Raw genomic sequence first — 20,795 nt, 5'->3', positions numbered from 1 at the left:
GCACTGGATGAAGCACAAGCTGAAATAAAGATTGCGGGGAGAAACATCCACAAGCTGGAATCAAGACTGCAGGGAGAAAAATCAACAACCTCAGACATGCAGATGTTACCACCCTAATGGCAGAAAAGTCATTCTTGAAAGGACAAAATTACAGAGCCAGAGAAGTCAGTGGCTGCCAGGAGCCACAGAGGGGGGCCATGCAGTGGGGCGTGCAGGGGTTTTCCTGTGTGAATGGAATGGTTTCTGTGTTGGATTATGGTGGGGGTTACTTAAAGCTCCACATATGATTATAGCTCACACACTGTCCACATGCATGCACGCACACACACACCAAAACTGCTAAAATGCAGACCAGGGCCGCATCAGTGCAAAGCTGCAGATGTCAGGTTCCTATTTTTGATAACATAGTATCTTCTCGAAAGACCAGGGAAGGCGGGGGAGGGTACCCTAGACCTCAATTTGCTTTTGTTTTTGTTTCCCGGATGGCACTACTGCAGGAGATGTAAAAGACTGGTTCGGTCCCTGGGTCAGGAAGATCCCCTGGAGGAGGGTGTGGGCAATTCCCTCCAGTGAGGATCCCTTGGACAGAGGAGCCTGGCGCGCTATACGTTTCATGGAGTCGCAACGAGTGGGACACAACTGAAGCACCTGAGCACACACACACAAGCTATTTTTGCCACGTCTTGTGAGTCTGATGTTATTTCAAAATAGAAATCGTCAAAAGTAACAGCGTCTCACTGATGAACAGACACACCAAACGTGGGCTATTCATCCAATGGAATGGGGTCTGGTGATCAAAACCAATGCAACAACACGGCTGAACCTTGAAAACGTTCCACCGAGTGAAAACCAGCCATCCACAAAGCGCACACACAGTGCGTGACTGCATTCACACGAAACATCCAGAATGAACAAATCCAGAGATGCTGACCGTCGACGGGTGCGGACTGGGGACTGGGGGAGGCCTGAACAAGGAGTGAGTTCTCATGGGTCCATGGGGTCCTTTGGGCAGCGAGGAAATGATTTAGAATCAGCTGCAGTGATGGTTGCGGAGCTCTGTGAACATTCTAAAAATCACCGAAGCGTACACTCTGAATGAGTGAATTGTCCACTATGTGAATAACAACGCAATGAAGTCGTTAACACAATACGGCCATGTCTGGCAGACGAGTTGTTATGTACGTATCTTGCCATGATATACTGTTATTTCTTCACCCCAGGGGGCTGGGGGTGGTTGGTTGAAAAGGTCACCTATGATACTGTTTCAAATTACACATGCCCATCTGTTACTGATGGGTATGCGACCCCAGGCGTGTCTAGGTAAATGGAGATAGCCACTCTGATGCTAAGAGAATCAGAATCAGACTCCTTTGGGCACTGTGCAGGCAGGGTTAACATCAGGGTCCTTGCCTTTTCCTTAGGGAAGCCTGGCGTGCTGCAGCCCATGGGACTGCAAAGGGTCGGACACAACTGAGCGACTGAACAACAAAAACCCCCATCACTCCCTTGCATTCCACCAGGCTGGCTTATCAGCTTTTCCCTTTAAAAAAAAATCCTCTCTCTTATTGTTCGTTCCACGCCTTTGCCCATAGAGTCCACCATCTAGAACGCATATCTTCACTATGCATTGAGATCCCAAGCGCCACCAAAGCCAGCCCAAGTCTCCCCTTCAAGACGAAGATCCAGCCTTCCTCAGCGGCTGCAAGGCACGTTAGTAGATCCTTCCTGGGAATTCCCACAGCAGGAGACGCCTGCACCGTCCATGGGACACCCATCCAGGCCACGGCTTTCTAGGACCTGTAACGCCTTCCCCAAAAACACGAGACACATCTCACTTAATCTCCGCACATTCCAAAACGCTCCAGAAGTTAAGAGATTGAGAGAACGGTCAACCCCAGAAACAGATGACTTTCATAAAAGCGGGGGTCTTGAAAAGGAAGTTCTTGATCTGGGTGAGACCCAGGCCTTGCTGCAAGCTGGGTGAAATATAGCTGTCAAGATGATGGCTCCAGACCCCAGAGGTCCCTGTCCTAGGAACCCTGCCTGGGTTCTCTGTGCTCTCACAACAGTCCACGTGGGGCTCAGATGGAAGGAAAACACCTCCCCAGGGGCCCCCAGCAGAGGCCACGTGGCCTCACGATGCTGTCCAGCAAGGTGTTTATGCTACGTTCTGTCTGGACCACAAACTAGGCTGTGGAGGTCTGTCGTTTCCAAACACATAAAAGACAAGCATCAAAAAAACAAAACAAAACAAAACAAAAAACACAACCACCTCTGTTTCTCATAAATCAGCCATCCAAGGGAAAATAAGTGCCTGAAACGTTCACGGGAATGTGAGACCATGAAAGAAATAACCATCTCCATCTCTCTTTCCTAAAATTTCTGACTTTCCAAACGCGCTGTGAAACAGGAGTTTATTACGAAGTGCCAACACAGACAGATACACAGCATGTTTTGGTTACCAAATCAACTATTACAAGACATCTTGAGAAATTACTGTTTCTGGTACATACAGCCAATAAGTAATAGTAAATTTTTTTTTAAAACATGCACCAGTTGACAGGATACTTCATTATAGAATAAGAAACAAATCCATTTTACAATTTTACTTACTCAGAGACAAATGTAGGCAAATCTCGTCTTCCTTCTGGGGTTTAATTTTAGGCCTGTTTTCTGTCTTCAGTTACCTGTCAACAAAAATACATCCAAAATCAGGCCAAAAAAAGAAGTCAATGAAACCCACTCCAGTACTCTTGCTTGGGAAACCCCACGGACAGAAGAGCCTGGTGGGTTACAGCCCCTGGGGTCTCAAAAGAGTTGGACACAAGTTAGTGACTAAGCAACAATAAATTGCATTTTATCACACCGAGTATTTTTTAACGTATTTTTCCTAATGCAGTAAATATTACAATGGAATCTGGAAAATAGATCCTGGTGAACTCAATAAAAATTGCCAGATCTCCCTTGTAGCCATTCAAAAACAAAAAAACTCAACAAAAACATCTCAACTACATTCTCGACCGTTCAAAGACTTAACGCAGATTTCTGAAGCAGGGGGTTCTTAGGAAGCAGAAACACTGACAGTGTCAGATGGTGGACAACCACCGTCGGTGAAATTCAGTCTTTTATCTCTGTGCGTACAGTGAGCCTGTTCACACGAAATCTGTTCAAAACTCTCAATCTCAAACTAGTTATGATCACCTCACTAGACATTCCAATCACCCCAAAACACGAGACACATCTCACTCATCTCTGCACATTCCACAATGCTCCAGAAGTAAGAGATTCAAAGAGCGGTCATCTAAGCCAGCTAGAGCATCTCGCCAGCTCTCACTGTTCTCTAAGCACCCTAAAACACACTAAATGAAAAACACAGGTTATTTCTCGCGCGATTCGATGCAACTTGGCACATTCTCACGGAGAACTCCGCGTCCAGCCATGCGGAAAGAGCAAACGCCGCTCGGCGACCGTGCTGTTCACATCACGTGTGCTGGGGTTGGGGGCAGAAGCAGTAAGGATGCTTTCCAGGTTCAGAGCTCGAGCAAAAGGTGGGATGTTTGGGAAGTCAGAGTGCAGGAAGAGAGCAAAAGCTTTTGAAGGTGTTAACTTCTCCTGAAACCCCTGTTGGCTCTCCCACTCTCTGAGCGATTCTGAACTAGGTGATCGCACATGTCTGAGCCGGTGGCAGAAGTCACATTCCCAGAGTTAGGTCTGTGTAACCAACGGACTTCCGTGGTGGCTCAGACAGTAAAGCATCTGCCTACAATGCACGAGACCCGGGTTCAATCCCCGGGTCGGGAAGATCTCCGGGAGAAAGAAACGGCAACCCACTCCCGTATCGTTGCCAGCAAAACCCCATGGACGGAGGAGCCTGGTGGGTCACGGGATCGCAAAGAGTCAGACATGAGTGAGTGACTTCGCTTCACTTCACGTCAAGCGCGACCCCTGGAGCTGTGGGCCTGGCTGGGACGCACCTGGGGTGGGATTTCCCCCCTCAGCAGCACTGGTATGGGGACCAGGTCACTCGACGCGGTGGGCTCCCCAGGTGGCGCTCGTGGTAAAGCCACCTGCCAATGCACTGGACGCTCAGAGATGCAGAATCGGTCCCTGGGTCGGAGCATGCCCTGGGGGCGGACACGGCAACCCGCTCCAGCATGCTCGCCTGGAGAGATCCCAGGAGGGCACGGCAACCCGCTCCAGCATTCTCGCCTGGAGAGATCCCAGCAGGGCACGGCAACCCGCTCCAGCATTCTCGCCTGGAGAGATCCCAGCAGGGCACGGCAACCCGCTCCAGCATGCTCGCCTGGAGAGATCCCAGCAGGGCACGGCAACCCGCTCCAGCATTCTCGCCTGGAGAGATCCCAGCAGGGCACGGCAACCCGCTCCAGCATTCTCGCCTGGAGAGATCCCAGCAGGGCACGGCAACCCGCTCCAGCACTCTCGCCTGGAGAGATCCCAGCAGGGCACGGCAACCCGCTCCAGCATTCTCGCCTGGAGAGATCCCACGGACAGAGGAGCCCAGCGGGCTACAGCCCATGGGGTCGCAAAGAATCGGACACAATCGAAGCAACTCAGCAGGCACGCAAGCATGCTCTGGCGTGGGGACGGGGGGCTGCGCCCGGTGTGAGAGGACGCTGAGGGGTAAGGAATCTGCTAAGGCTTCCCAAGTGGCGCCAGGGGTAAAGAATCTGCTAAGGCCTCCCAAGGGGCGCCAGGGGTAAGGAATCTGCCTGCAGGAGACGCAAGAGACCTGGGTTGCGTCCCTGGGTCGGGAAGATCCCCTTGGAGGAGGGCATGGCCATACATACCAGTATCCCTGCCTGGAGAATCCCACGGACAGAGGAGCCTGGTAGGCTACAGTCCATGGGGTCGCAGAGAGTCAGACACAACTGAAGTTAAGTGATATCACATGACATCACTTATATGTGGAGTCCAAAAATAAATTTAATACCCTGGCCGTCTAGTGGTTAGTGCTCTGACCTCTTACTGCCCAGGACCCCAAATCAATGCCTGGTCAGGGGGCAAACTAAGATCTCACAAGCTGTGCAGCACAGAAAATTAATAAACAATTTTAAAAAGAGACAGATAAATGCTACAAAGGAACTTCTTTACAAAACAGAAACAGACTCAGACACAGCAAACAAACTGATCCTTACTAAAGGGGGAAGAAGGGCTGGGATAAACGAGGAATTTGGGATTAAGATATACACACTACTATGAATACAGATAAAATGGAAACCCAACTAAATTGCACAGCACGGGGAATTACAGTATCTTTCTCATAACCTACCATGGGAAAGAATCTGACAAGTAATAGATTCGACGGTATTTCTATAAATGTAAAGGCCACCACTGAACCCAGAGGAGGAGGACCTGGCCAGGGAGACAGAGAAACAAGAGCACAGCCATGTGGGATGAAAACCCCAGACAGTGCGGCGTTCCTGGCTTCTAGTGACAGCCGCCACTCAGATTACCAGAGGAAGACTAGCAAGTAACTGCCGCCGAGAAGGAGGACTCGAGCGGGGCCCGTGGCTGATAGGATGACAAGGACGAACACACGCCGTCTTCTCTGCATCTGCTCCCTGCACGGAAGAAACCCAGGAAGACTTCACGGAGGTGGCAGCATCCCTTGCTGCAAGAAGTCAGGTGAAGAGGAAGGTAAAGCGGCTGCCACACGTGAGCGGTACTGGAGGTCAACGGGTGGGCGCAAGCAGAGGGCATGAAAGTTTGCCAAAATGTTCTGGGCGGGTGCTCGGAAAAGAGGATGCTGACAGCAGAGTACGGGAGGGCTGGTTGGTGGGGGAGAAAGGGGAGCCCCACAGCGCACAGGAAAGAGACCCCTCTCCCCCACCGCCCGATCAGCATAGACCAACCTCAGTCCTGGGGCCGCCCAGCGTAAGAACAGCTGCTAGTGGTGGTGCATGCGGGCTCCAGGGCCGCCCAACGACCAGAGCCCGGAGACCAGGGGACCAGTTCAGTTCAGTCGCTCAGTCGTGTCCGACTCTGCAGACCCCATGGACTGCAACACGCCAGGCTTCCCTGCCCATCACCAACTCCCGGAGCTTGCTCAAGCTCCTGTCCACTGAGCTGGTGAGGCCATCCAAGCATCTCATCCTGTTGTCCCTTCTCCTCCCGCCTTCCATCTTTCCCAGCATCAGGGGCTTTTCCGATGAGTCAGTTCTTTGCATCGTGTGGCCAAAGTATTGGAGCTTCAGCAGAGGACCACAGCCAAGCTGTTTTCTGACTTGCTCTTAAACCATCCCGAATCCCCCTACCCCTCGAAGGAACACATCTGGACCACCAGGAACTGGGATTAAAGGGCACCTCATGAACTTCCAGTCTTGCTCTTTTTTTACCCACGCCCCCACCACGTGTTGTCTAAGCTTACAAGGAAGGGCCCACCCTCTTGGCAGATAGTGCTCAGAACCCTTTAACTCTACCAGTTCCAGTTCAATTACTCAGTCGTGTCCGACTCTTTGCGACCCCATGAACCGCAGCACACCAGGTCTGCTGTCCATCACCAACTCCCGGAGTTTACCCAAACTCATGTCCATTGAGTCGGTGATGCCGTCCAACCATCTCATCCTGTCGTCCCCTTCTCCTCCTGCCCTCAACCCTTCCCAACATCAGGGTCTTTTCAAATGAGTCAGCTCTTCACAACAAGGGGCCAAAATATTGGAGTTTCAGCTCCAGCATCAGTCCTTCCAATGAACACCCAGGACTGATCTCCTTTAGGGTGGACTGGTTGGATCCCCATGCAGACCAAGGGATAACTCTATCAAAGGGCTGGCAAGAGGTGCCCCATGCACGATCCACTCCCCTGCTCCATTCTGTCTTCCTTCCACCAAACTACTATGCACATACACTCAGGTAAAAAAAAAGAAAATGAAAAAGTTAAAAAAAAGAGAGAAACAGATTTACAAGCCTCACTTTGCTCCTAATTAATTATAAGAAACTCTCTCCGGACCAGAGACGCCTCAGCTGTGAAATGAGGGTATTAAATTATTTATGAGGTTTCACCCACATCAAAAAGGAAAATCGGAGGAACCATTTTCCCGTTGACTTCCTTGGTAAATTCTAAGGGAAAACACCTTGCAGGGAGCTGAGGATTTGCAAAGGGATTGCTTTGGGAGGACTTGGTGGGGAGGGCAGGGGGTGGGCGACAGACGGCTGTGAAGAGGAATTCATGTGTGTTCCACAGCCACCTGAGCAGAGAAATGCATCCAAGGCCATTTTTTTCCCCTCCTCTGAAGTTGCCATAATGATTAACATGTTCACCCTGGAGAAACTCAAGTTGTACAATCATGGGGAAAAAAAAAAATGCGAAAAAATCTAAAATATGTTTCCCGAAACCACAGAGCATGACACAGGAGCTGCAGTTTCCTCCCGAGTCCTCTTCTTTTTTTAAGAGAGCCCGGAATTAACCCAGCCGAGCCCCAGCAGCTAAGACACATTCCGGCGGGAGGGGTCTCGATGCCAGAGAATTCGACCCACTTCATTTGCCACCTACTTGCAGAGTTCAGGTTCTGTATGATGAAGCTGTCGTTTCCTGCACTATCGGTACCGCCCAGTGCTTTTTATATATTCGGATGATTCAGTCCATATTAGATTTTTTTAAATTTACTTTTAGTTGGAGGATAATTGCTTTACAACGCTGTGTTACTTTCTGCTGTACAACAATGTGATTCAACCCTATGTACAAGTATGTCCCTCCCCTCTTGAACCTCCTTCTCATCCCCCTACCCCACCCCAACCCTCTAGGTCATCACAGATCAGAGAGCTGGGCTTCCTCGTGCTATACAGGCAGCTTCCCAGGAGCTAGTTATTTTACCCGTGAAAGTGCAAAGTGAAAGTCGCTCAGCCGTGTCTGACTCTCTGCCGACCCCATGGACTTGTACAGTCCAGTGGGATTCTCCAGGCCAGAATACTGGAGTGGGTAGCCTTTCCCTTCTCCAGGGGATCTTCCTGGTCCAGGAATCGAACTGAGCTCTCCCGCACTGCAGGCAGATTCCTTACCAGCTGAGCTACCCAGGTGACACACGGTGGTATTGGGTACATACCCGTGACACTGTCTCAGGCCACTCCACCCTCTCCTTCACCCGCTGTGTTCACAAGCCTGTCTCTATTCCTGCCTTGGAAATAGGTTCATCAGCACCACTGTTCTAGATTCCTACCAGGCTCCTCCATCCGTGGAATTTTCCAGGCAAGAGCACTGGAGCGGGTTGCCATTTCCTTCCCCAGGGGATCCTCCCAAGCCAGGGATCGAACCTGGGTCTCCTACATTGCAGGCAGACGGCTTTCTTTACCATCTAAGCCACCAGGGAAGTCCTCAATTCCATATACATGCCTTAATACGCGACATTCGGTTTTCTCTTCCTGACTGACTTCCCTCTGAATAACACACTCTAGGTTCAGCCACCTCACTAGAAACATCAGATCAGTTCAGTCGCTCGGTCATGTCCGACTCTTGGCGACCCCGTGGACCGCAGCACGCCAGGCTTCCCTGTCCATCACCAAGTTCCGGGGCTCGCTCAAACTCACATTCATCGATGTCACTAGAACCTACCAGATGGTTAATCCTTTAAATCTGTGCTTTCTCCAATGGGGCTGATTGTGTCCCCTGCCCTCCCCACCCCCAGCCACCGTCACTGGACACCAGGCCATGTCTGGAAACATTTTCAGTCCTCAGGACTCCAGGAAGAATGTTACTGGCATCCAGTGAGGCCAGAGATGCTGCTGAAGCTCCTACAGCACATAGAACAGCTCCCTTCATAAACAGCTAGTAATATCTGGCTCAAATGTCAATATTGCCATGGCTGAGAAATTCTCATTTGAACTATATTAAAAAAAAAAAACCTATTTAGTGGTGCCGGGTCTTAGTCACAGCATGCAAGCTCTTTAGTTATGGCATGTGGGATACAGTTCCTGAAGGGAGATTTAACCCAGGGCTCCCTGCACTGGGAAGGGGGAGTCTTAGCCACTGGACCACTGAGGAAGTCCCCATACCAACATCTCTATAATTCTGCAGAAGGTATATACTGCGTATCATGCTTATTCTTTTCAAAGTAACAGAATACATAGACTACAGGTGAAGCAAGACTTCTCATCTCAGCTGCAAACTTTCCAGCATCCTCTCCTCAATTCTGCTCTCCACAGCAACCACATTCGAACCACAGAATCGTTTCTACAGTCGGCAATATTCCTTGTCGTGGACTCACATGATTCTAAATAAGCTGCTGTGTGATATACCCTATCAACTTTAGAGATCGCTTACTTGGTTTTCTCACATACGGATGAAGACTTTGTTTTTGTAAATTCCGCTTACTCCTTGGAAGAAAAGTTATGACCAACCTAGACAGCGTATTAAAAAGCAGAGACACTGCTTTGCCAACAAAGGTCCATCTAGGCAAGACTATGGTTTTTCCAGTAGTCATGCATGGATGTGAGAGCTGGACTATAAAGAAAGCTGAGCACAGAAGAATTGGTGCTTTTGAACTGCAGTGTTGGAGAAGACTCTTGAGAGTCCCTTGGACTGCAAGGAGATCCAACAAGTCCATCCTAGAGGAAATCAGTCCTGAATATTCATTGGAAGGACTGATCCTTTATTCAGTTTGAAGCTGAAACTCCAATCCTTTGGCCAAATGATGCAAAGAACTGACTCATTTGAAAAGACCCTGATGCTCGGAATGATTGAAGGCAGGAGGAGAAGGGGATGACAGATGATGAGATGGTTGGATTGCATCACCAACTTGATGGACATGAGTTTGAGCAAGCTCTGGGAGTTGGTGATGGACAGGGAGGCCTGGCAAGCTGCAGTCCACGGGGTCGCACAGAGTTGGACACAACTGAGCAACTGAACTAAACTGAACTGAATTTCCCGCCAGCCACCCTGGCTTACCCTCCCACATTTTTCCAACAGTGTAACATGTTTTGGTTACATATAAACTCTACGCATGCTATTTTAACAGTGGAACAGGCACTTTCAGGCAAGCATGCAGTAGGGTGATGATGTCTTTCTTAGGTCTAACTCTTTAATTTTCCCAGGATGCTTTGGCTGCCTCTGTTTCTCTTTGATAATTCCTCCAACAACCTTCCACCATCTTCCAATTTTTCACTCAGATAACCTGGCAGTTCTGTGTTCACCCCAACCACTGCTCTCCTGATCCCCCAAATATATATACACACACCAAACCTCCCTCCCGAAGCTTCTGGACTCTGCTCCAGTCTCTACTTGTCAGAGTGAGATCTGCTGAGACCAGATGCCCCAGATCACACCACCAGCATCGTGACGATTCCTTTCGCCTCTGTCTCAGGGACCCCAAGTCTCCCCCCTTTCTTGGTTTACTGTCTCCTTTCGATGGAACCCGTTCTGCAGCAGCTTCCTGAGAAAAGTGATGTATGAAACCTAGAAGCCTGCTGATAATCCTGAGTATGGACAAATCTCTTTATGCTACTCTGAATTAACAACCTGTGAGGGAATGAACGCAAAAATCTGAGTGAAAATAAATTTTCATAGAATTCTAAGCTCAGTCTGTTTTCCGACTTAAGAAATATGATGTCATTCTGATTCCAGGCCCTTCCTATGACTCTTTTCCATCCAAAAAATATATATATGTATTACTTAGACGCTGCCTTTATCCCTGATTTTCTACAATGAAATGCTGATGAGATTTCAAGTAGTAATTTTTGATATGCTTAATTTCTATTCTATGTTTTAGTGATTTGGTTTGAAATTTCTGTCTTCTTCAGATTGGAGATCCCCCTCCTTCCCTTTGCCTTCTTCCCCTGTCTCCCTGCAATACTTATTAGGCAAAATCTGAATAACTATCTCTCATCTGTCTGACAAAACTTCCTGCACTGTATCTTTGTTGCCCAGTAAGGTATTCATTTACTTCCTATCTGAGAAGTAAAGGGCTTCGCCGCTAGCTCAGCTGGTAAGGAATCCACCTACAACGCAGGAGACCCCAGTTCGATTCCTGGATCGGGAGGTTCCCCTGGAGAAAGGATAGGCTACCCACTCCAGTATTCTTGGGCTTCCCTCGTCGCTCAGCTGGTAAAGAATCCATCTGCAATGCGGGAGGACCTGGGTTCAATCTCTGGGTTGGGAAGACCCCCTGCAGAAGGGAATCCCACTCCAGTATTCTGGCCTGGAGAATTCCATGGACTGTATAGTCCATGGGGTCACAAAGAGTCGGACACAGCTGAGTGACTCACTGGGAAGTAAGGGGTTCCCAGGTGGCGTTCGTAGTAAAGAACCTGCCTGTCAGTGCAGGAGACGAAAGAGACCTAGGTTCAGTCGCTGGTTCGGGAAGATCCTCTGACATAGGAGATGCCAACCCACTCCCATATTCTTGCCTGGAAAATTCCACGGGCAGAGGAGCCTGGCGGACTACAGGCTCGCAAAGAGTCAAGCACAACAGAGCATGCACTCAAGTACGAGGATTCACTTAGCCATGTGTGAGTACTGAGCAGTTGAGAAGTGGACAGTACAACTGAGGCATTGACTGTAAATGGAATTTGCTTTTCATTAATTTAAGTTTAAAGAGTCACACATGGCCGGGGGCTACCATGTGTGACGGCACAAACTTAAAGATGACGCCAAGAGGAAAAGAAAGCAACCAAGGAAGGTCAGTGCCTTTAGCATGACCTTAAGATGTTTTAAATGATGTTTAAGATGATATTAAACACGGAATAAAAAAGTGAGAGCGATTCCTAAATCCCCTCGGTTACTATTTCTAGCATGAGGTCCCAGGATGTAACTCCTTAGGGGTCTCCTTCCTCGGAAGAGTTGGAGGACCTTTTGGCATGATGTCAGACAAGCAGAAGCATCCATCTGCCCGTAAGACGATGTTTTATTATACCCAGTGTATGAACAGGGCAGCCACGGGTCCTCTCTCTCCTGAGGGGGAGATAGGAAATGAAAGTTGCTCAGTCGTGTCCAACTCTTTGCGACCCTGTGGATTGTAGCCCCACCAGGCTCCTCTGTCCATGGGATTCTCCAGGCAAGAAGACTGAACTGGGTAGCCTTGCCTTTCTCCAGGAGATCTTCCCAGACCAGGGATCGAACCCAGGTTTCCCGCATTGCAGGCAGATTCTTTGCCATCTGAGCCATGAGGAAAGCCCAGGTCGCCTCCGTATTTCGCAGAAAAGAGAAATCTGTATCATAGTCACAGCATCACAGCATAAAGTAGAAGCGAAACGTTAAAAATAATAAAACTCAGGGGACAGCTAAGTTGCAGATGGCAACTTCTTCGAATGCCACCCCTGACGGCTGTCATGGAGCCCTGATCTCAGCATACTTGGCAATAGAACATGGTTCTCTACACGTGTTCTAGCAAAACAACACTGCTTCTGCGTGACGGGTGCTCCCAGGGACAGCAACTAGAGCAGCTGGCAAAGGCCTTCTCTGTGTGTTCATTCACTCACTCATTCAACAAACGTCACAAACATCACAAACTGGCGTCCATCTGTGATCAGTAAACAGGGACAGAAAACAGAGCAAAATCAAACCGGACGACCCACCACAAAGCTGCCCAGCGTCTTGTTTGATCAGAACCACTGGGAACCGCTTTGTGAAAGTCCAGAACAGAACACGGCCGGCACCGCCACGCAAAAAAAGCCACTCTTCTTATTTCAACTCTGAAGAGACACAACCACACTAGCATTCTAGCGAAGTGAAGTCAAAGTCGCTCAGTCGTGTCCAGCTCTTTGCGACCCCATGGGCTGTACCCGCCAGGCTCCTCTGTCCATGGGATTCTCCAGGCAAGAGTACTGGAGCGGGTTGTCATTTCCTTCTTCAGGGGATCTTCCCAACCCAGGGATTAAACCCAAGTCTCCTGCATTGCAGGCAGACTCTTTACCGACTGAGCTACAAGGGAAAGCCCTTGTAGCTAGCACTGGCACTCTAGGTATGGGGAAATAAAAATTCAGGAAACACCGATCATTTTAAATTTAAGGATCAACAGGGAAACACATTTTCTCCATCTATTCTTCTGCTAAGTCATTTAATATGCACTCCGTCCTGCAAAGTGACGTTTTATTATGCTTGTAGATTTTTTTACAAGCTCAGCGTTAAAAGTACGAGTTATTCAAATAAGGACACTAACCAGGACATTTATATAAACTGGATTTCTTCCTCAATGCATTATGACACTAATAACAAGTATTTCATGCTTGTAACTGGCAAAATCAATGCCTGCTAGCCTGTACTGACGTGTCTGAGCACATGCGTATTGCTATACAGACACATGCATCATTTACCTCACTGGAAGGACTGATGCTGAAGCCGAAGCTCCAATACTTTGGCCACTTGACGCGAAGAGCTGACTTACTGGAAAAGACCCTGATGCTGGGAAAGATTGAAGGCAGGAGGAGAAGGGGACGATAGAGGATGAGATGGTTGGACAGCATGACCGATTCGATGGACATGAGTTTGCTGCAAAGGCCAGGAGATAGTGAAGGACAGGGAAGCCTGGCGTGCTGCAGTCCGTGGGGTCGCAAAGAGCGGGACACGACTTGGAGACTGAACAGCCACCAGCACGGCAGCAGGCTGAACCATACACACGTCACACGTGATAAATGAAAAGTGCTTTCCCAACTCACACCACGATAGGCCAAGTGAATTTCACACGGAGAGACTAAGACAGGACTTGTCACCTGAAAATATGGTATGAGCATGACCCAACTGGTCTCCTAATTATATAAACCACCCAGAGCTACTATCAACAGGAAAAAAAAGAAATAAAACAGGGCCATGACAACTATCTACCAGTCACACAGAATATGTTGGCAGGCAATTTTATTAGGTAGCGTGAAATTTTATTTAACAAGAGAAAACGAATCACGGCACTTAAATAAAGCATTAGGATAACACGATCTTTTTCTTGTTCAGCCAACTGTCCATCAACAGCCACTACGATCTCTACATGGAGAACCACACCAAAGGATAAAAATAACCTTCAGGTGAGACATCAGTTTCTGGTTTACAGATGACACTGTGAGTGTACCACAGTGTACAAAACAATCCTAGTTAATCTTCTCCTCATCTCCCAAAGCAGTCTCTCCACATTTTGCAATGAGCCATTAAGAGAACTTTTTTTTTCCCCCTGATGTGGACCATTTTTAAGCCTTGATTGAATCTGTTACCACACTGCTTCTCGCCTCAGTTTTCCTGTCTAAGCAGTCCTCTTCAAGGTAACTGTCAAGCACAGGATGTGTTATCTACTGGCTGAAATCGTCATACATGTTTCTGAGCAGCATACGGCGCCGGCGTTGACGTTGCTGTTTCTGTCATATGCAAACACTTCCTACTCCCTCCCCGCCTCACCTGGAAAGCTCAACCGTATGGTCCTCAATTTCATTTAACGACACAGCTCTAAGAAGATCCCTTTGGGAAGACAATTCAGTTCGACGCTGTGCTTACATAACCACCTCAGAATCCAGGACACCAATGGCAACGATCAGCTCATTCAGGAACAGAGTCTGAAAACGCAGGCGCACGCACACACCTTCCAATTCACAGATCTAAGTTCTGTAAATGTCACCTCCTGGGTTGCTGATGAGGAACTGCTGTATAACATGGCAGAGCCCAGCCAAGGACTCTGTGATTACCTCGAGAGCTGGGATGGGAGAGCGGAAGCAGGTTCCAGAGGGAAGGGATATATGCATCAGTTCAGTTGCTCAGTCGTATCCAACTCTGTGACCCCATGAATCGCAGCACACCTGGCCTCCCTGTCCATCACCAACTCCCGGAGTTCACCCAAACCCATGTCCATCGAGTCGGTGATGCCATCCAGCCATCTCATCCTCTGTCGCCCCCTTCTCCTCCTGCCCCCAATCCCTCCCAGCATCAGGGTCTACTCAAACGAGTCAACTCTTCGCATGAGGTCGCCAAAGGATCGGAGTTTCAGCTTTAGCATCAGTCCTTCCAATGAACACCCAGGACTTATCTCCTTTAGGATGGACTGGTTGGATCTCCTTGCAGTCCAGGGGACTCTCAAGAGTCTTCTCCAACACCACAGTTCCAAAGCATCAATTTTTCAGCACTTCAGCTTTCTTTATGGTCCATCGCTCACATGACTACTGGAAAAAACCATAACTTTGACTAGGCAGACCTTCGTCAGCAAAGTGATGTCTCTGCCTTTTAATATGTTACATAGGCTGGAGACATTCCACGTTGCCACAACTCGGGCTGAAACCGAAGGTTTCCCACCACCAGCAAGCGCTGACAGCTCACGGAACATACACACCTGCCATCTGTCCACACCTGGCTCACGCACACAGCCCAGACTCTGTCTGGCCCGGCCACAACCCAAGCCCACCTCCTTCCCCACCTGTTCACAAGCTCCCCTCACTGGTTTTGCATCCCCCAGCCTCAGACCTTTGAGAGAACCCATGAGTCCAACCCAGGAGCGTCTTCAAGCCTCCTGTCACGTCTCACCCTGTCTGCAAGCTCCCCGCTGAAGCCACGAAGCAGTTCCTCCAGGCACCCTCCTGAAGTCTCATAATGAAAGCGAGAAGAGACAGCTGGCATTAGAGGCTCTTGTGGCTGTGACGTGGACATCCTCCGTTATTCTATCTGGGACGCATTTGATCTAGTAACCAGGAGTGTGCATGCTTGGGCCAGAAGCTCTGGGACAATCCACCCCTGGCTGGTCATACGCACCCCTGGGCCAGGATTTCTCATGCCTCCAGCCCCTCACCTCTTTGAGAAGGGTTGTTTCTATTGAGTCTCTAAGTTGTGCCTGACTCTTTGGTGAACCCACGGACTGCAGCCTGCCAGGCTCCTCCGTCCATGCGACTTCCCAGGCAAGAACACTGGAGTGGGTTGCCATCTTCCTGACTTGGGGATTGAACCCACATCTCCAGCACCCACAAGCATTGATTCTTTACCAGTAAGCCCACCAGGGGAGCCCTGTCCAAAGGGGGACACATGACCAAGTGACAGAATCTAACTGACCTTAGGGGAACGGACTGAGAGAGCTCACTGCATGCACGACCATGCCTAGGGGCCACACGGCGTGTGTGTCTGGCTCTCTGCAGCCTCACGGACTGTAGCCCACCAGTCTTCTCTGTCCGTGGGAGTCTCCAGGAAAGGATACCGGAGTGGCTTGCCATGCTTTCCTCCAGGGGATCTTCCCAACCCAGGGATCGAACCCGCATCTCTTATGCTGTTTACCACGAGTGCCCACCCGGGAAGCCCAGAACGCCACACAAGTCACTGGATAAAATCAGTTTCATCAATACCGTCCATTCATTCTGGAATCAGCTCACAGCCTGCTCACCAAGGATACCTCTGACTCCAGACAAGGAATCTGTGAACCTCGTAGTTTCCTCTCCCTGTAAAAACGGGACAAAGCCCGTTACACGGCGGTGGGGGAAAAACAGAGACCCAGGAAGTAAAAATACACAGATCAGCTCCTGGCCCATCAAACCTATTAAATCAGAGGCTCTTATTGACAGGGAGATGCTGAGGCCCTGAACTAATCCAGAAAGTCATTCCAAATCTTTCCTCCTCCAAAGTGGAGAAACAGCTATGCTTCCTGCACCAACTCTTTTAAACTTGCTTAGGGCGAGATCAGTGTGAACCCTTTTACTTCCATAACCTCGATTTCATTTCCTGCTTTTCAACTCAAGTGATGATGCATATTCAAGGCTCTGAAGCCCAGTATTCAGTGGAGTTTAGAGGCAACTGCCTAGCCACACTGATGGAGACAGAAAAACAATTTCCACTTCATTCAATGTACCTTTAAGCCCAGAATTCATTTTTTAATGGGTTTCTTCCCACCCCCCTTGCCCCCGCCCAGTAAATTTAAACGATTCAGAACCTTTGTTACTTGTTATAAATCTTCCTTTCATAGACTGCTTTTAAAGAACTTTAGTTTTCAGGCTTACAAGGCCCTAGAAAGTTTAACCAGGGTCTGCTCACCAGCTGCCTTTGACACTGCCCTCAACATACTAAATTCAGACACACAGTTTGCCCTGAAGAAGTTCATCGCAAAGTTTCCAGACTAAAATAAGATGCCGCCAGCACATCAGAATTCAAAAGCCACTGTAAGCCAACAGAACTTCCAAGAAGCCACCGTGCTCTCTCATTCACGAAAATACCTAAGAATTCCCCACCTGGGAAAAGAGAGGGAGAAAATGATTTGAGGTAGGTCACACACACACACACACACACACACACACACACACACACACACACACACAGTAGCAAAAGTAAAATAATTCATTGAGTGTGTGCTTAGTCAAGTCTGACTTTTTGCGACCCCACAGACTGCAGCCCACCAGGCTCCTCTGTCCATGGGGATTCTCCAGCCAAGAACACCGGAGTGGGTTGTCATTTCCTCCTCCAGGGGATCTTCCCCACCCAGGGATCGAACCCTGCATGGCAGGCAGATTTCTTTACCCACTGAGCCGCCAGGGAAGCCCTAACTGGGGAGAAATCAGGGTCAACAAAAGACAGTGTCACAAAAGATGAGATAAAGCTGACAGGTCAGCACAGTGGCTTAAGTCAGCCATCAGACACAACTTTACATCAACTGGAAGATTCGTAGTTTCCTAGCTGTGTCTTCAAAGAAACAAATATGATTAGATGGATGCTTGATTCACGGTATGCAAAAGATGAACAAGATACAAGGATCCAAAACACAGAGCCTTCTAGACTTGGACACACAGGCAGAATTTCTCCCCTGGCTAGGGATGCCTCGAACCTCCTAAGTGCGGTCCAGCAGGTGACCGGGCCACTTCTTAAAATAACCCTCAGTGTCAGATAACCATCTGGCACCAAAGCTCAGCTAAGTAAATCAAGTTGAATACGGCAGCAGCCTGCAGACCGCCCCTTGGCCTCGTTTACTCCAGGGGTACGTCTCACAAGGGCTCAAAGTGCCAACTGGGCTGCAGGTCTGTTGATGGGGGAGGAGGTCACAGAAACACATCTCTGTTTATCGTAAACACATTTCACAGCCAATAAATACCCCACTTCGCCAGTATTGCTTCCAACGGTTGCCTAGTAACCCACGGTATGGGCGAGATCACACTGCGATTTCCACTGCGGCCGAACAATTCCTTGCGATGGTAAGCAATGCCCCAGTCACACAAACAGAACGATCTTTCTTAAGTGTCAAAAACCTTGCAAAACCACCCACACTAAAAAAAGAAAGCTACATTTTTATTACCTACTGTTCAAGGGGAGAAGTCCTAAAGGCAAGATTACCTCACGGCCGTAAATCTCAGGAAGCCTTTGTAATTACTTCTGTCTGTATTGATCACAACACATGGGGCTGCAGGTATTTGCAGAATAGCAGCAACCGCACCGTGTGTGTGTGTGTGTGTGTGTGTGTGCGCGTGTGTATTTCTGTTTGTATTCATCACAATACATGGGTCTGCAGGTATTTGCAGAATAGCAGCACACACGACATGGGACATAGGAACCACACTGGGTGTGTGTGTGTGTGTGTCTGTGTGTGTCTGAACAAATTTCCTGGTCTCCTGAGAAACAAAACACTTGGCACTGAAAGTTTTCCAGGGACTTCTGTGGTGGTTGGGTGGTGAAGAATCTGCCTTGCAGGGCAGGGGACACAGGTTCAATCCCCGGTCGGGGAACTAGCCACATGCTGTGGCTCTACTAAGCCTGAGGGCTACAACCAGAGGTCCCGCGTATGGCAACTACAGAGTCTGGGCGCTACAATGAAAGACGGCACGTGACATGACAAAGATCATAAGGGATGCAACTGAGACCCAACGCAGCCAGATAAACGATTTTTTTAAAAAGAAAAAGGCCTTCTGCAAATTTGAGTGGAGAATTTCAGGAGAAACACCCGGAGCTGTTTACGACCTTTATTTCAGGAGAGCAACGAATCCCTTGGCCTTTTGCTTGATATGATCCGAGTTGATCCGCATGGCCTCAAGGTAACGATTCAAAGTGCTGGTTACCAGCTGAGCCACCAGGGCAGCCCAAGAAGACTGCAGTGGGTAGCCTATCCCTCCTCCACAGGATCTTCCCGACCCAGGAATCGAACCGGGGTCTCCCACATTGCAGGTGGATTCTTTACTAGCTGAGCTATCAGGGAAGTCCTTTTCTCTCTCAGAACAGTGCCACTTTGCAGAGATAAATTATATGGTGACTTGACATACCAGAGACAAGTCAACAACCAAGACGGACTAGGTTCTAGGACAACGAACTAAGGATGCCAGGGTCCCAGACGTGGGTTTCTGCATAAAGAAGAGTCTGTCGTTCAGTCACTCCGTCGTGTCCAACTCCGTGGACTGCAGCGTCCCAACTCTTTGCCATCCCACGGACTGCAGTACACCAGGCTTCCCTGTCCTTCATCATCTCCCGGAGCGTGCTCAAACTCATGTCCATTGAGTCAGTGATGCCATCCAACCATCTCATCCTCTTCCTCCCCGTTTGCTTCCTGCCTTCAATCTTTCCCAGCATCAGGGTCTTTTCCAAAGGCTTACAGTTCAATCTTCCTTTTTTTTCCCCCTCCATGTGTCTTTGGCTGGTCATCAGGTTATGAAAGTAGAAACCCAAAAACAAAGACTTGCTGTAGTCCAGTCGCTCAGTCGTGTCCGACTCTTTGCGACCCCATGGACTGCAGCACGCCAGGCCTCCCTGTCCATCACCAACTCCCAGAGCTTGCTCAAACTCATGGCCATCCCACCATCTCATCCTCTGTCGTCCCCTTCTCCCTCCTTCAATCTTTCCCAGCATCAGGGTCCTTCCCAATGAGTCAACTCTCATAAACGAGAGGGGAGTTAAGAGTCCAGGGGCATCTTCTCGCAGGGGCTTCGGGAATGCACAGTGAAGAGCAGAGACTCATAAGGAGCGGTGCTCAATCTGGGAATTTAGGGTCTCGGGCAAAACTGCACCTAACCAGCCCGGAGTCCTGACTCACAGTCTGTGCCTGAGGCCCGAGTGTCTGAGGGCCCTTGAGGGCCGGGAGTGCCCATCCTGCCTTCCTCTGTTCAGAATCCTTCGCCAGCTCTCCCATCCACTCAGACCACGGTCATCACACTGCAGAAACTCAGAAAGACACAGAAGAGTCGCTCGGTTTATTGCTTCAAGGAACGCACGGTGTTTCATCAAGTAGGTGATCAGTTCAGTTCAGTCGCTCAGTCGTGTCCGACTCTCTGCGACCCCATGAATCGCAGCACGCCAGGCCCTGTCCATCACCAACTCCCAGAGTAGGTGCTGAACATCCCCTAAATCCCTCCTCGACAAGCAACACTCTGGGCCTTATAAACGGAGGTCAGGACATTCTTAGAGAGATGATGAGGAGTGCTGGGGAGGACGTGGAGAGACTGAAACGCTCACGTGTCCTGGATAGGAACACAAAACCACACAGCCACTCTGGAGAACACTCTGGCGGTTTCTTAGAAAGTTACACACACACAGATAGTCTCGCAGTTCCACCCTGGGGAGTAAACCCAACAGAAACAAAAATGCTTGTCTACATTGAAACCTGCACACGATGTTCAGAGCAGCTTATGTGAACGTCGGTCAGTCGCGTCCGACTCTGTGACCCCACGGACTGTAGCCGACCAGGCTCCTCTATCCATGGGATTTCCCAGGCAGAAATACTGGACTGGGTTACCATGCCCTTCCCCAGGGGATCTTCCCAAACCTAGGATCAAACCCAGGTCTCCTGCATTGCCAGGCAGATTCTTTGATCATCTGAGCCACTAGGGAAATCCCACAGCAGCTTGTTCATAACAGCCAAATAGTGGGAAAAGCCCACGTGTCCAGCAACTGAGGAACGGGTAAGTGAAATGTGCTATACTCACTCACAACA

At 49.3% G+C, this 20,795-nt stretch overlaps 1 protein-coding gene across 5 annotated transcripts in view; it reads right to left on the bottom strand.

Annotated features, from left to right (window-relative positions):
- TBL1X (transducin beta like 1X-linked) overlaps positions 1-20,795 on the bottom strand; it is a 266,324-nt gene that overhangs the window by 161,271 nt on the left and 84,258 nt on the right. For all 5 annotated transcript variants that reach the window (XM_018043751.1, XM_018043752.1, XM_018043750.1 and 2 more), the window contains exon 2: positions 2,614-2,687. The gene's annotated coding sequence lies outside the window, so the exon portion shown is untranslated. The remainder of the gene's footprint in view (positions 1-2,613; positions 2,688-20,795) is intronic.

Source organism: Capra hircus, assembly GCF_001704415.2.
Source record: "Capra hircus breed San Clemente chromosome X unlocalized genomic scaffold, ASM170441v1, whole genome shotgun sequence".
Classification (NCBI taxonomy): domain Eukaryota; kingdom Metazoa; phylum Chordata; class Mammalia; order Artiodactyla; family Bovidae; genus Capra; species Capra hircus.
This window is presented reverse-complemented; position numbering and strand designations above follow the sequence as displayed.